This window comes from Pleuronectes platessa, chromosome 12 (genome assembly GCF_947347685.1).
Source record: "Pleuronectes platessa chromosome 12, fPlePla1.1, whole genome shotgun sequence".
Lineage (NCBI taxonomy): Eukaryota > Metazoa > Chordata > Actinopteri > Pleuronectiformes > Pleuronectidae > Pleuronectes > Pleuronectes platessa.
Window position 1 is genome coordinate 19,271,913 of NC_070637.1, and position 16,264 is coordinate 19,288,176.

The 16,264-nt window shown below is 45.3% G+C and overlaps 1 pseudogene; it reads right to left on the reverse strand.

The window, feature by feature from the left end:
• Positions 1-6,406: 6,406 nt before the first annotated feature.
• On the reverse strand, positions 6,407-15,886 carry LOC128453737 (Krueppel-like factor 5; annotated as a pseudogene).
• Positions 15,887-16,264: the final 378 nt, after the last annotated feature.

Consider the following 16,264-nt stretch of genomic DNA (forward strand, 5'->3'; position numbering starts at 1 on the left):
AGCGGGGGGATTCAGGCATGAGAGAGGCCCTCGTCATATAATAGGATAATGTTTTATCTCATCGGAAGAAAGGAGGAGGGACGGGGGTAATGAGAAGGGGAAGAGAGAGAGGCTGATTCTTTTCATAAAGCAGATCTGGCACGGCTGTCCACCCACTAAACTATACATCCTGCTGCACACACACACACAGGCACACACACAGGCACACACAAGCACACACACACACATTATTATGTGCACAGGTTACTATCTGGTCAGACAGGTTAAAACAAGCTTAAGGAAACTTATTTTTATTATGTAACATCTATTTATGTAGATAATTATGTGCTTATCCTGGTGCTACAAGAGACTACATGTCTGTCAGAGGGCGCATGTGTGTGCAGTGCACACGCTGGCTGGGAGACAGTTCCCACTGTTGTTCGATGTCATTTTTTCGTTTAGCCGCTTTGGACATTCTGAATGATGATTAACACATGTTTGCTCCGATACATTGTGTAGATAGAAAGCAGCAAGGGCCCCGTGTAGGCAGCTCTTCAGATTTGAGAAGTTATTAGAGTGAAAGTTTGAAACACACGATCACCGCCAGCACAAAATATCAAATGTTTTACATATTTTGGACGTATTTTGGGTGAACACTTTGGTCAAGTACAGCTGAAACTACCTCAGTCAAGAAAAAAACATTCACCTTGTTTATCATCTCAGGGCTGATACTTACACATGTTGACATCAGCTTCCTTCTAATAAACCCTATGTAGCCTGTGTACATTTGAACTGGGGGGCGGACACCTCACCTTACACTTCAGGCCTCATATAAAGGGGTTGAACGCACCGAGACCCGACACGACTCCGGGGTTTCTGGCCCGGCGCCAGGCTGTCATCTGTTTGTTTCTTTGAGAGTTGTGTTCACAGCGAGACTCCAAGCTTTGATTTAGCCAACATGGCTTTTGTAAGAAGAACTCGTGCAGGTTAGATTTCACGTTAAAAAAAGTTGAACTTTAACATGGCGAGACGTTGTCAGCTCATCTTACTTAGCAAAACAAAGATTTATCGTTTGAATTGATAAAATGCCTCGATTACTTTTATTACTTTGTGTTTTTTGGATATCAAAACCTCGATATTTTCTTCTCCCTGGAAAACAATGGCTCATTACTGGTGAGGATTAATAACTCCCCAAAAAACATCACGTTCTTTTGCGACCCTTCAACTCTCTCATGATGAAAATTGACCTGTTTCCCCGCTCATGTCTCTTTGGTGTGTTCTTATGAACAATGCCTGATTTATGCGAAACCCATCCAATTATATAACTTCAGATATCTTCTCCCAACAGATCTCTCTCATCAGAACCTTTGTCTCGCAGAGAAGAAGCAATAAAACTTAACAATAACCACTGTATTCCATCAGTGTCTTTTCTGTGGAGTTTCTGTGTTATGACAAGAACTTAAAGTTTTCCCATGGAGCTTTGAGTTCGAACGGAACCAAAACCGATTCTTCAGAATGAAACTCGAGACACTCGACGCAGGATCAAGTCGACTGTGTTCATACTGAGTGACAAGTCATTGACCTTCTTCTGCGTCTAATAACAGAACTTCTTTCTTCTACACATACAGATACACACACCCACACTCTCTTTCATAAACATCTGATGACTTACACATTGCGATGTCTGATGACATGTTTCTGATTAATCGAATGAGGAACCGATGTGGGTCTAACGTTGCTTTTTGGAGGAGGAAACACACTCTCAGGACTAAGCAGAGCCACATGTGACTCTGTGTCTGCAAAGGCCCGGGATCAATTTGATTATTTAACACTTTTAAATCAAGATAAGTCGTGAGAAGAAATAAAAACCATGTTTTTCAAGGAATAATAGACTGTTTGAGGAAAAACTCTTGTTTTCATAGTGTGTGATTTTCCATATGCTCAAAGACGGAGATCGATTATTATCATGTAAAACTATGACCTTGGTCAAAGCACTGATGTAAGGTTTGGTGTAAACAGAAGTATACATTTAATCTATTCATAAAAATGGACGACATGATGGAGGATGCATAAATCCTGTTTCCCACATGTTATTGGATGGGGCAATAAAAAAGTAAAAGCACACTTAAAATAAATATTTCCGGTATCACACTGATGTTTGTTCAAGTGTTTATTTTTCTAGTAAATTAGGTTTTGATAAAAATATTTGATGCTATAAAAACAGAATGAAACGTGGTGATTGACAGCTGAGACTGACTCGTGATTGGTCGATCTTGTTTCTCGGCTCTGGCTCAGGCCAAAACTCGTCCGTTTGTTGGACACTGTTTACCGTCCAACGAGTTTCTTCAAACACACTTAATACATCTGACCATCACGCTGGACCGAACCTGTGAGATTACAGTGATAATGAAACTCTGACTAAACAAGCAACAATGTGCTTCACCGCCTCTAATCTGTGAAACCATAACGCTGAGAAAACAAGAGGAAACTATTAGTTGTTTGGTCAGGGAGGCGTTCGGTAACAGCTGAGGAGTTAACGGTGAGCAAACAACTTGTGTGTGTGTGTGTGTGTGTGTGTGTGTGTGGACAATACACAGCCTGCAGACCCTTCTCTCTCTCTCTCTCTCTCTCTCTCTCTCCACAAACCACGATAAGAAGTCACACAAAGGCCTCCGCCTCCACACGTCAAGTGCAAAGGGTTTAGCTGGATCCTCTGAAGGCCCACTCAGGGTGTCACCATGAGGGGTTCGCAGGTGCAAAGATATTTGCCTGATAGGGAGAGAAGTCTAATGGGTTTGACCTTTGAACTCATTGCTGGAGGAACCCACCCAGGGGATATTATACTCAGGGTGGCTCGAGGTTATCTTAATGCACGTCTGCCAGAGTTGGACTTCATGGTTCCTCTGAATTCCTTATCAGGGACTGTGTTGATCTAAGACTATTACGTTGGTTTACAGTTTACGGGACTCGTCATCTTCTTCTAATTAGTCACTGTGGTGTAATGTTGAAACTCCTTGACAGCTGAGACCACGTTGTTATTCTTCTCATGGCGAGGCAGTGACCAAAAAGATGAATAAAACAACTTGTGACTGTGAATAAAACAAGACTCGACCCCCGAAGCGCAGCAGCTGAAACTGCTTAAGAGCATTTGGCTGCTCGGGTCAGTATTTAATTCAAGTCTGAAAATTGAAACAAACATAGAGCTACATGTTGGCTGGAGTCTTAAAACAATTCTTCCTTTTTAATACAGATATCGTCCTTCATTATCTTACTGAGGGAAAAAGACATTTGCCTTCCATTGAAAGACTGCCTCTCACTTTTTATGTGTTGTTCTTAGTGAGAGAGTGTTTCAGCGGAGAGGTAATGTCAGTGAAGCGAGGGGGGGGTGTTTCTGTATTGATTATGAGTTGTAAACCACAAGGGATAAAGGACGGCTCAGGCGCTGGGAGAAGAGTGGGTTTTCTACTAAGAAGAAGGTTGGTAGTTTGATCCTCAGCTACAGAAGTGTCCTTGAGCAAGACACCGAAGCCCAGAGTGCCCCTGGCGGCTGTAAAAACCCAGATACATTTACTTTCTCCCAAAATAGAAAATTGTCTTTAGTACAGGAAATCACACACAGCTTCCTAATAGCCGACCGCTTCAGGGGCCTGCTCTAAAAGTACAGATTACAATTAGCCAAAAATTCACGGGTCACCTTAAGAACTCAAATCAGTTGACTTGGTTTGTCGGTGTGCACACTGCCAGACAAATCTGCAATTAATCAAACCACAGTGAGTGATCCTGGGGCCTCAGGGGCTCTGACTTCCAGTTAATAATTGATCTTAAGTCGAGGCTAATGTCGAGCTGAGTGAAACGGTCAAATGGGCTGCGTGTGTGTTGCGCTTTTATCAAAAGTGCTTCAGCACTCGATTCAAACTGACCCATTCACACACACTGCAGCAAATGGCCGAACAAGGTGTTGGCTGAACCATCGGGAGCAATTTGTTGATCAGAGCTTTACACTTCAACATATGAACAAACCGCCCTATACCTGCTGATCCTCTGTTGGAAAGAACGGCACCGGCTTGCGTGGTGTGAAGGATATGATGAGTAGGTAAAGAAGAAACCATGTGAACTTCAAATGCAGCTCTCTCATGTTTATATATCTGCAGCGTCGACAGCCAGTAGCAGGAGGCATTATGTTTTCAGATTCTCTCTGTCCCATTCATGTGAACATGAAATCTCAAGAAGGGAATTTCTTCACATTTGGATCAAACGTTCGGTTTTAACTCAATGATGGCCTGATTCGAGTCAAAGTCACCGGGAGCTCTTAAATCTAAATGTTTTGCCTTGTGAACGCAATGCCTCAGGAACACCTTCAGGGAATCTTTTCAAATTTGGTACCAACGGTCAGTGTCGACTCAAGGATGAGCTGAGTAGAAGTTGGGGTTCAAAGGTCAAATTCACTGTGACTTCATTCTCTTCTGAGTGTGATAAAGATCACCTATAGGGAATTCCATTAGATCAGGGGCAAACATTCACTTGAACTCATTTTTGTTCAGTTGTCACTTGAACCCAAAGATTGACTGATTATATCTCAAAGGTCAAAGGTCACAGTCACCTCATGAATCTGGAAAACAAATTAATCTAGACTGAAACTGCACTGGCTGGCAGAGGCTTGCACCTGCGTAGCGGTCACTTCACCCTTTGTTGCTTGTCAATCCTGGATAGTGGCTCTCTATATGGAAACAGTATAATTGAGGATGAACTCTGGCCCTGATATTTGAGTTCAGTCCTCTCACAATTTCGAACTACTGGGCAGTTCACCTGAAGCAACATCTTGTCTTGGAATGAAACCCTCCTCGATTTCTGATATTATCTTTAACTTTGTAATAGCGCGTCGGCTGCTCTGATATCTCTTCAATCTCTGATAACAACATGTTCTATTCTGAGAATATTGGGAAGGGTTGACTTTGGAGGGAGCTGCATGTGTGTGTGTGTGTGTGTGTGTGTGTGTGTGTCTGTCCGGGCTCCCCGTGGTCATTCTATTGGTCTTCTGAGTGGGTGGTCTGTTCCAAGAGAGGAGCACTGGAAACATTACACCTACACACACACACACACACACACTCACATACGCACACACACAAAGGGAAACTGGGAATCACACCAACGCAGCACAGCAGAGGGTGGAGCAGGAGCCTTCTTCCAGATGTGTGACATTAATTTAGTTGATCCAAAACATGAACCGGTAGCTCCCACTCACTCATCACCACTGTGTGTGTGTGTGTGTGTGTTTGTGTGTTTTTACTTTTTTTAAATATTCAAACAGTACAAGTCAACATGATTCACACATTCTTTATTATTTTGAAGACTCGGTGAGAAAGAAAGAAAGAAAGAAGAGAGCAACCGAAAGGCTGTTTCTCCTCCTGAGTTTTAGGAGGAGGAGGAGGAGGAGGAGGAGGAGAAGATGGAGCAGAGACGACTTAAGGGAGACGAGGTGCATGATTAAAAAACGGGGAAAAGATGAGGAGCGGAGCAGGTTATGAGAACAGTCTCCACTCTGACCCACGGAGCAGCGCCCCTGGACTTTCATACAATACTTTCCACCGCGGAGGAGGAGGAGGACGAGGGGGGGGGGGGGGATACGGTGCGTGGTAGGACAAAGAGAGAAAAAAATGAAATTAAATAAGAGGACTGGAGGAGGAGGAGAAAGAGAGGATATGTAGGAGGACGGAAGTGGTTGATTGGGTCCCCCCAGAGATCCTTTTGTTTAGATTGTTCTGCATTTCACTTCTTTCACTCTCTCTCCTCCACCTCCCTCTTTTCTGACATCTGAGGTAGATTACAACAGAGACCCCGGGTCACATTTATGACTTAAACCAAGAACATATGGTCTGTTAGAGTGGGTGTGTGTGTGTCTGCGTGTGTGCGTGCATGTTTGTACGTCCATTTCAATGCAGTGGGATTCCCCCTCTGGTCCCCGAGTGGTGGTCAGATTTATTTTCTTGTCCATTGTGTCTTGCTGGGATATCAAAGAACTATTGTTTGTTGATCAGCGAGGGTGCTGCAGGTTACTTGCAGGTTCTGGACATGAGCGCCTCCCCTCTCTCTCCACATCCTCTCCTCTTGCTCAGTTTTCCCCGCTCCGAACCTTCATTTCTCAGCATTCGGGATCAACCGGACAAAATCCCAGACACAGAGGATCAGCACTTCCACATAAACCCCTGTCTAGATTTTAAAAAGATTATGTGCGGTTATGTCTCATTTGTTTTATTTAGGCCTCTACGAGGCTCGTTTTAATGCCGCACAGATGCCACACTGTCTGCACAGCGGGGCTCACTCTTCCAAAAACAAAACGCTTCAATATAAAACCCAGTATGTAACACATCCTTCCTCAGGCCATGAAATTCAGCCGTCGTCAGAAAGTAAAAGAAAATCTCCACATCAATGTCAGCATGTCTCTGTAAAAGTGTCAGTTTGACTTTATTAGGATCGGCTTCACTCAGTTGAAGAAATAACAACTTTTGTCTTTGGAACGTTTACTACAGAACAAAAAAAAAGACAAGAATTTATAAAATAAGTTGCTGGAAGGACAATATATAAAACAATGGCATCAAAATATCTTTGACAGGAAAAAGAACCAAAGAGAAAAAAGGCTCAAATATTTTTGGAGGCGGGGCAATTTCCTCGTTTTGCCCTTTTGTTTACAAAACGATAAAAAAAGAGGAAAAAAATAAAACAAACTTAAATCAAGTTATTTACAGTGCATATATTTACATTAAGGCATTTTTTGCTGGGGAGAAAGATGGTGGATCTGACACAACCCCCACTTCTACACAATCAAATAAATAGATTTACCATGATACATTACAGTGCTATATTATCTTAACGCTACCTGCAGTGAATGAACAAGTACAGTTATGAGTTCAGGCTACACCACACCACCAAAAATGAACAAAGAGGGTTATAATAAAGGATAGGGTTACATTCATCTACACATGTTCATGTCCATATGTACTTTAAAATGGGATTTTTCAGTTCAAAATTCCCTCTTTGTGACTTTTGATGCAGTTCGAAGAGGACATTTCACACTCATAAGATTAACAGTGAAAAATATCTATCTGATTCAGAATGATGAAGCCCCATATTAGTGTTTTTAGGGCCCGGTCACACATTTGCAAATATTTCCCCTTCGCTTTTCATTCAATGCCAATCAGTGCAGGTAAGGAGACCAATAAAACATTAGCTTCCTGTGGCGAAGCAAATCGTGGCTTTGCGTAGAGTTGCTGAACTCTGACCCCCGATATTGACTTTCATTTGCTTATGTGTAAATGTGCCTTTTACACTGAAGGAAGAACTTTGATTCTGACTAGTTTCAAAAATGTTTTAGATCCGGACAACATTTGTCTCCTCTCTATTAACAGCTATCTGCACATGAATGCAGATAAATTAGAAGCTAGCTAATGGATTCCATTAATGCAATCCTGCTCAAACTCGAAACGGAAACCCGGAAGGCCCCAAAGTCTTGTCCCTCGCCTGCAGATTCACATGCAGAATCGGTTTATAGAGAGAAGGGCCAGTGTACATATGAGCATGTGGGTATTAAAATGTGAAACTATCCTTTAGCAAACCACGCGTCCACGTTCGACTGACTGATCGAGCTGCGTTTGCAAGTTAGTTGTGTAAAGAGATCGAGAGCTCGAAACCCTCAGAGAAAGTTCCCACTGTCATTTTTTAGAGACACGTAAATTCAGGATGTCTGTGAAGTGGCCTGAGCTGAGCTGTTAAAATTACAATAAACAATGGGTTAACCTTGTAATTTAATACAAGTTTCCGTTTTCTTTTACAAATAAAAACAGCACCATGTGTGTTTTAAGGACTGCCCAAGTTGATCACAGCTCTGCAACCACTAAACAGAAACACATAAAACCAGAGGAGGAGGCACTTAATAAGGTGTTGATGTAGATGATGCTTTGGTTAAACGTCTGAAAGGAGTAAATGAGGATTAGATGCACGGTAAACGAGTTTCAAAATCGCTTAATTCAAGCTTGTGCATCAAATACAGTCAATTCTGTTTAACTGAATGATTTCTAGGACGTGTCCGCGGGCCCTGCTTAGATTTCTCTGGCTGGAAATCCATCCAAACACAATCTGAATAATTCATCACCTAATTGCTGCTCTTTAGCAACCACCCACCTCCCTCTGTTTCTCAGTCGTCCTCAGATCTCCTCTCTCTCTCTAAAAAAAAATATCTTTCAATCCCTACATCAGCACCCCTCCCTCGTTTTTTCCCTGCACTATCTTCCCTCTCTCCAGAGTAATAAATGCCTTCAATTTTTAATATCTGAACAGTTCTGATTGGCGGGATTCAGTCCAGTAGTGATAAGGATCGTTCCAGTGGTGATGAAGAGACGCGTCCGGCCAAAGCGGCTCAGACGTCGAACACCGATTCTAGTGCAAATCAAATGATTTGGTAAAAAAAAAAAAAATCTGGCTATTCCAGTTACATAAACAAACTAACAAACCACGGAGTAAACAAAGATTTGGTTTGACTAGTTTTTGCAAACAAAAGCTTCTGCTTTATAAAAAAAAATTAAATGTAGCCAGTTCTATGTTAGAACAGAGAAGAACATGTAAAGGATTAGAGTGGTAAGTGCTTTCGTTCCAGTCACATCAAATAGTCCAAATGGACTGGAGACACGTTTGGGAGCTACCATTTTTCTATAAGTGTATCTGGAGGTCGAAAGAACCAGGAACTGCATCTGTCCCTCATCTTTCTACGTTAAAACCTCCAGAATCCTCTCACGCTGGGTGGAGAGCAACACATTTGCCAGGCTATCGTACTCTTTGAGCACGTGATAGCAGCACCAGGGGGAGCTGTGGTGTCGGTGGACGCCGCGTCACGCAGCTCGTGACGTTGTGGGAGATGGAAGTGAGTGTTTTATGTGTGTCAGGATAGTGCTTGTGATTTTGTGGGGTTCGTGGAAATGCTGCTAGTTCTGGTGTCTCTTCATGTGCAGGGCGAGGTGGTCGGATCGGGAGAAGGCGCGCGAGCAGACCACGCACTGGAAGGGTTTGGCGCCCGTGTGCTTCCGGTAGTGACGCGTCAGCTCGTCTGAGCGGGCGAAGCGCCAGTCGCAGCCGTCCCACGTGCACCTGTACGGCTTCTCACCTGCACAGAGAAAGAGAGAGAGAGAGAGACGGGATGAGTGCTGCTGCCCTCAGAGCTGAACTTCTTTACCCGATCACAAGATGTGTGTCCGAGCAGGTGCTGTCAGTCTGTGATTACAGGTTCAGATACGTGTAATTACACTGATCATCATTAAAACTCACACTAATTCCCTGAGAAACATGATTCATGCAGCTGGGTGGAGCGACTGGGAAAACAGGCTTTACAGAAAAGTCCGGTTTTCTATCAACATTTGCAGTCATGAGATTGTCTGACATTCATCAAGCGCTCGAACATCAACGCTGCACCAGTTTCCCACGGACAACTGGTCTGCATTGTTTGGCTTTGCTTCGGTCTACGTGTGTGTCTCTGACATGTGGTGCGTGTCTTTGTCACATTCCAGTAGCGTTCAGCCGCAGGCACTTTGTGAAAACTATTGCAACCTGTCTCGTTCGGCTCTCTGTCACAAGTCTTAAACTTAACTCTCATTTCTTTCTGTGCATTTTTTTATTTAATTTGTCCCAGTTCAAAAGATATCTGAATTGAATCTGTGTGAATTGAATTTAGAAATAGTCTTTTAACATGACTTTCCTCCCCAAAATTTGAAGATATAAAGCTTTTCTGCCACTTCTGTGTATTTAGCTTGGTCTGGTAAGAATGGAAGCTTACGGCTATTTGGAAGTTTTCTTCTTATTTCTTTGTTTTTTCTTTTCGGCATTTTTAGGGTTAGATGTTATAATCTTCTCTTTAAGTTTTTGCTTCTTAAATATGAGCCATGACAGAGCAATTTATAGAGGATTCTCTGGTTTCTGGTTTCTTGGATGTTTTTGTTCTTCAACATCTATTTAATCAAATCTCAAAACACTTTTGTCATATTAAATGTCATATTTAGAACTTAAGTTGAAGCAGAAAACCACAAGTATCTGCATGCTGCATGTCAGGAGATCACCAGTGAGGACATTTTTAGATTTATGATCATGCCATACGAGTGAAACAACCCTTTAAACAAACACTGTGAGCCTCTCAGGATTTTAATCACACTGTCGCCAAACTTAGAAACACGCACCTGCGACTGAAAACAATGGCAGACAATGAAAACACGCAGAGGGAAAAAGAAAAGAGAGTCAACTGAGAGGAGTGTTCAGTTCTCACAAAACAAACAAACACACACACACACACAGACACACACACACACAGACAGACACACACACAGACAGACACACAAACAATCAGGGTAATGGATGTTGATGGAGATTAGAGTGGGAACTCCCACTGGGGCCCAAACGCATTAGGAATCATCTCATACAGATTACTGACAGGTGTGTGTGGACGTGTGTGTGTGTGTGTGTGTGTGTGTGTGTGTGTATATGAGCGTGTGTATGACCGGCATTTAAGCAGCTGAATAAGAGAAGTCGAATGAGTAACTGACAAAGATAAAAAGGGGGGTGGATGGAGGAAGAGTGGCACAAAAAGAAGATGATTCGATGAATGAAAAGAAAAATAAGGAAGAAAATAACTCAGCGTGCCGGACGAAAAGCCGAGCAGATACAGAAGCTGCTGCGACATCCCTGTTTTTATGTGTTGTGTTCTCGTTTTGTGGTCTGTAATAACTGCAATAACCACAATCGGGCCTACAGCATGAATGACACCAGATCTAGTTGTCGTGTCATGTTCCCAGTGCAATGCACGGCAATCACACCCACAACATTGCTGTGAGCAAGTTGTTCAGATCCATTCGGTGGAACAGACTCTGGATCGAGGGGAGTGTGAGTTCTGTGTGTTCTGTGATGAGCGGGGGACGGATAGATAGATATCAACAGAAGCGTTGTTTTGTTAGCTTGAGTGAGGAGGGGCTCCGACACCCAAACGCTTGTTTGTTGACTTTGCCGGTCCAAAACTAATGTGAAAGAAAAAGAATGGCACCGAGTAGAGCACATACCTCCACCGACAGTCACCTTAAATTCAAATCAAGCTGCACCACATATCACACACTCACAGAGCAGCTCCCTTAATGCGCCTGATTTGTTTTCCCCTAGATCTACGAATTATTTCCCGAGAAAACAGGGGAAATGTTAAAAAACTCCCTGGCTCTCAACCAAATCCATGAATTAGTTATATACTTGCTCACAAAACCAACTAACAAACGGAGAGAGGTAAGAAGACAAAGGACAATGGACAGTGAAGAGCGCACAGTGGTGACTGAAGTGATGATCTGACGGACAAGATCATCTAATATATTTTTGTCTCTGCGCAGACAGACCTTGGACATATTTAAGGTGTCGAACAAACCCGACTGTGCATCACGAGCATCTAAATATCGATGTCTAACCAGGCAACGGGATCCTGAGAGAGAGAGAGAGCACCACATGTCTCGCACCGACCACATAGCCCGAGAGTCATCCCCTGGCAGAAGTGTGTCACTTCCACCTGTTTTGATGGAATAGTATATTGGGCAGAGGATGGGAACGGGGGGCAGGATACATTTACACGCACATGCCAAGAACACAACACCCTGCCTAGCAACACGGTGCCAGCACAGACACCGAAATAAGAGTCGCGTGGGCAGCGCAATTTTCTGCTTTTTTGACAGGCGGGGGGGCGGGGGTCGTGTTTGTTAAAGCTGCTTTAATGAAGAGGAACTTACCCGTGTGGGTTCGGAGGTGGGCTTTCAGATGGGACGACTTGGTGTAGACTTTCTTGCAGCCTGACGACAGACAGGGAGATAAACACAAACAGAGGGCTCAATCCAAATCCAAATAATTCACATGTGCCAGATATGTATTTGCCCAATAAAACTGAGCTGCGGTATGCTAGAAATGGGACCTAATGGAGAACAGAGGCTGTTTGGAAAGGCGTACAGTAAATGTTTGTTTTGTGGAAAAACAAAAACGGGTCTCGCACATATTCTTATTTTGAGAAGGATTCTTGTGACTGTGTTGGAAAGTGGCGAACACGGTTTGATTTTAATATTAGAGTTTATTCAATAAAAAAATTTAAAAAAAATTGGGAAACTGCTCACTGCACCTGTTCGTCTGACCTGGAAGTCGAGGAGTTTTAAAAGATTTAAAAATATATTTATTATGACTTGAAAGAATCGTTGGGAGGAGATACTCTGATACTTTGGGCGAAGCGGGAATGTGACACATCGGCTTCATCTGACTAAAGAAATTAGACGTGTGCTAACACGCTGTAGGAGGCTCGGCTTAAGCCCATTTTACACGCTGCCACAGGCGAGTTGACATTACATATCCTACAAGTAGCTGCACATCGCACAGCTACAGAACGTGTGTGTGTGTGTGTGTGAGCAGGATGAAACCAATGTCTGCGCAAACAATTTCAATGGGACAGTATGCAAATATGCATGTGTGTGTGGAAAAACAAATCCGATTACTTAACCAGAACATTGATGTAATTAAAGCACCCCCACACACACACACACTTCATTCCACAAGCATCTCAGCAGTGACTTTAAATCCACAACAACGTGGAAGTGCTCGCGGCCGCAGAAGTTTGATGTGCGATACTAATTGTGCATGGACACAGTTAATTGTCAGGACAGTGACAGATCGACTCCGTTGCCAAAATACGCAGATTCCAGAGCAGCACATTCTCTGCCGTGGCTCCGGCGTGTTTCGAGACTCGTAGGCCATGAAAAGTCATTCAGAACACAACATATCATTTCAAAAATATGCGGGGGTGTCTTAAAATAACGCTGGTTGTCATAAAGCTGACCCTCGTGAGTGACCAGAGATTCACCTGACCGCAGCAGAGTGTCAAAATGAGCCCCTCGCACAGTAGTGACGAGAGGCAGCACGCTCGTACAGTGGCAGACGTGTGTTATTGTTCTAACCTTGGTAATCACAATGGTGGATCCGTCGTTTCTCCAGGTCAGGGTTGTTCCTCCGGCTGTAGCGGATAGGCATACTGGTCTGAGACGGGGTCGGGGCTGGGGTTATTGCTGGGGCCTGGGGAAGGACTGCAGCCTGGCCTGGGACCGGTGTGGGACCTGTGTTCAGGGGCAGGGCCAAGCTGCCGGGTCCCGGGCTGGGGCCGAACTCAGGGGAGCTACCTGCCATCTTGGAGGCGATGGTGGCTGCATACGAGGGAGGAGGGGACATGGTGTGGAGCAGCTCCTTGTGCCTGTCAGGGCTGCCGGGCTCCGAGCTGGGCGGAGAGGGCGGCAGGTAGGGCACCTGCTGCTGGAGATAATGAGGATGTGCCTGAGGGTGAGGATGTGTGTATGCCTCCCCACCCAGGCCACAGTAGACGGGCTTGGCAGTCTGCTCCTGCTGAGACGCGGAAGAAGCCACCGGCAAATCGTGGAAGGGCGTGTGGATCGTGGAAGTGGAAGTGTGTTGAATCTGCTGCTGCTGCCGATGATGCTGCTGATGCTGCTGATGCTGAGCCTCCATACCACCGCCATGGGGATGATCCAAGCCCGAGTTAAGGAGCTGAAACAGCGAGCCGTCGTTGTTGTGATGGTGCAGAGCGTGTGGCTCGAACTGCGAGGACATTTCCTGTTTGATAAACACCTCCGGCCCTGAATCGCCACCATGGCTGCCTCCCGCCTGACTGAACAGACTGGTGAAGTCTGGCAACCCTGATATCGTCATGTTTATGGCTGAGGCTTCCATTGCAATGCCGCCGGGGCCGTGACCAGATGTGCCGCAGCCCCCAGAGGGCGAAGTGTTGGGGCAGTGTGGCTGTAGGTTGGGGGAGAAACATGGGGAGGCAGATTCTGTCTTGATGTGGGTGAGACCGGTGTGGTTCTGGTGCTGAGGGGCGCGCACCTGCTGACACAAGCCCATCCTCAGGTAGGCCACCTCGGGCAGGTACAGATTCATGTTCAGCGTGTAGGGAGCGTGGTCGTCGGTGAAGAAGTGATCCACGTCTCTGTGGGACTTCTGCTGGCTGTCTGCATGAGGCTGGAGGGAGAGAGGCTGAGGGGAGAGATATCTGTCCATCTCACATTTGACCTGTTGAGAACACACGAGAAAAGAGAAACAGGTTCATTTTCTGCTTTCCATTTCAACTTTCGGTTGAATAAAGTGCATCCAGCTTCAGCGAGCGCGTCTCATGAGCCACCACCAAACTATTCCGGGGGACGCTATTTTGAGAAGACAAAAGGTTTGATAGCACAGTCACCACTGAAACATTTATCAAGTAGTCATCAATAGGCGCTCGCCACATTCCCTTTTTGCCTGCAAGGCTGAACTCAAAAAACCCATCAGGCTGCAAGGGGCCAGCGGCTGAGGGTCAGGCTATGTGCTGCTGGAAATTCTGAATCAGGTGTAAAACCTTGCAACCTACTTGGGTGGAGGGGGGGGGGGGGGGGGGGGGGTTGCACATTTGTGCGTGTGATAACAGCACATCACTGCTGCTCACTCAGGTAAACAACTTCATGCAAAACAACCTCCTCAGTTTCTGGGGCTTCTGATTCCTGTAAACCTGTCGGATCTGAGTGCAGTGAAAGTTGGAGGGGCCCTGCAGCAGAGGATGAAACAGCAACATGAAAGGGAATGGGGGGGAAACACCCATGGCTCCCTGTGCTCTGCAGCAGCAGCAGCAGCAGTGGTAGTCTGGGGATGGGCTGTCTATTTCTGGGCTCCTGATCCCACCAGCTGTTACAGAGACCTCTCTCATCTGCAAGTGCTCCAGCTCGGGAGGGAGGACAGGAGTTGCCGGGACCTTTTCGGACCGGGGGCTGGAGTCAGTTGTTGTCGGGGGTTGTGTGATGGTGAGGGGGGACGGGACGGGAGGGGGGTGGGGAGAGGGACAACTGGTGACCAACTGGCCGGCACACGGCGCAGCAAAACATGCGGCGAATGCGGTCTGCAGACTCGGGTCCGCGTCCAGCTGCTGCTCGCTCCACAGCGACGAAGAGCAAATATCGCTCGATTGCAACGTGGAGGCCCGAAAAAAAAAACACAAAAACATCACAAACACACACACACATGCACAGCAGCGGGGTCCACACGCACCAGTCTGCCACGCCCATTCAATGAAACACCAGTGTAATCGTGTGCGAGGTCGCTTTACCTGCGTGTAGTCCATGTGTCCCGGTTTGTCCTCCGGGATCTTGCAGTCCAAGCCGAACAGCGCCGAGTCCTCCAGGGGGAACCCAGCGGGGAGGCTCGCCTTCTGCAGCGGGTAGAAGGGATCCTCCTGCCCGCCGCCGCCGCTCATCGCGAGTGTCGCGGCCATGAAGCTCCCGGTGCACCGCCGCAGATCGATTCTACCCCGGAGCTGCTGAGCTGGAGAAATGAATTCAACACAAAGGGAGGATGCTACCGCGGAGAGTGAGAGGAACGAAGCCGACAAGGTGGAGCGCGTGTGGGGGTGATGGAGGTGGTGTTGGTGCGCCTGTCTGCTACATCTCCCTCCACTTGTTTCATCCTTCCACCGGCCCTCAGACACTTTTCTATCCGTGTCGTAGGGCGGGGCGCCCCGGGTAAATACAGCACACGCACCGCCCACCAACCATTTAAAAAGGCTTTGATCATTCATTCAGCGGCCACCGCCCTACGCTCCGTAAACACACATGAACTGTGCACTACACACTGTGCACTACACACACTACCACAACACACTGTGCACTACACACAACCACAACACACTGCACTACACACACACATCCATGGGGCAGGTGAAGGTTCAACATGTTCTTGTTTTGACTTTTCCTGTACAAAAACAAAGATTCACAATTTTGAATGAAGTTACAAAACCACGTTGTAGAAATGTTTTAGAAATAATCATAAATAAAATTAGTCAATTAGAGCCTGACAAATCCGATATATTGGATGATGTATTTATTTCAGAGAAATTGGCATTGATTCCTAACATGTCGTTATCAAAACCTTTATGACATAGAAATGTAATCGAGGCCTGATATTTTACAGTTTAATCAAACTATAAGTGAAAAGAAAACACAAATAAATATAACTTGAAATAAGAAAATAGGTCAAATTTAAACATAAATGCAGGTGTTCTCTGCATTGTTTATTCTGCAGAATAAGTTTTCCTAAATGCAAATAAGTGGACCACTTCAGATTAATATTATTTGGACCATAACTTCAGTTTGTAAAGCAGGTTTTCTTCTCAGCCAGTACCGAGATATTTATTTTCCTTGTCAAGTTC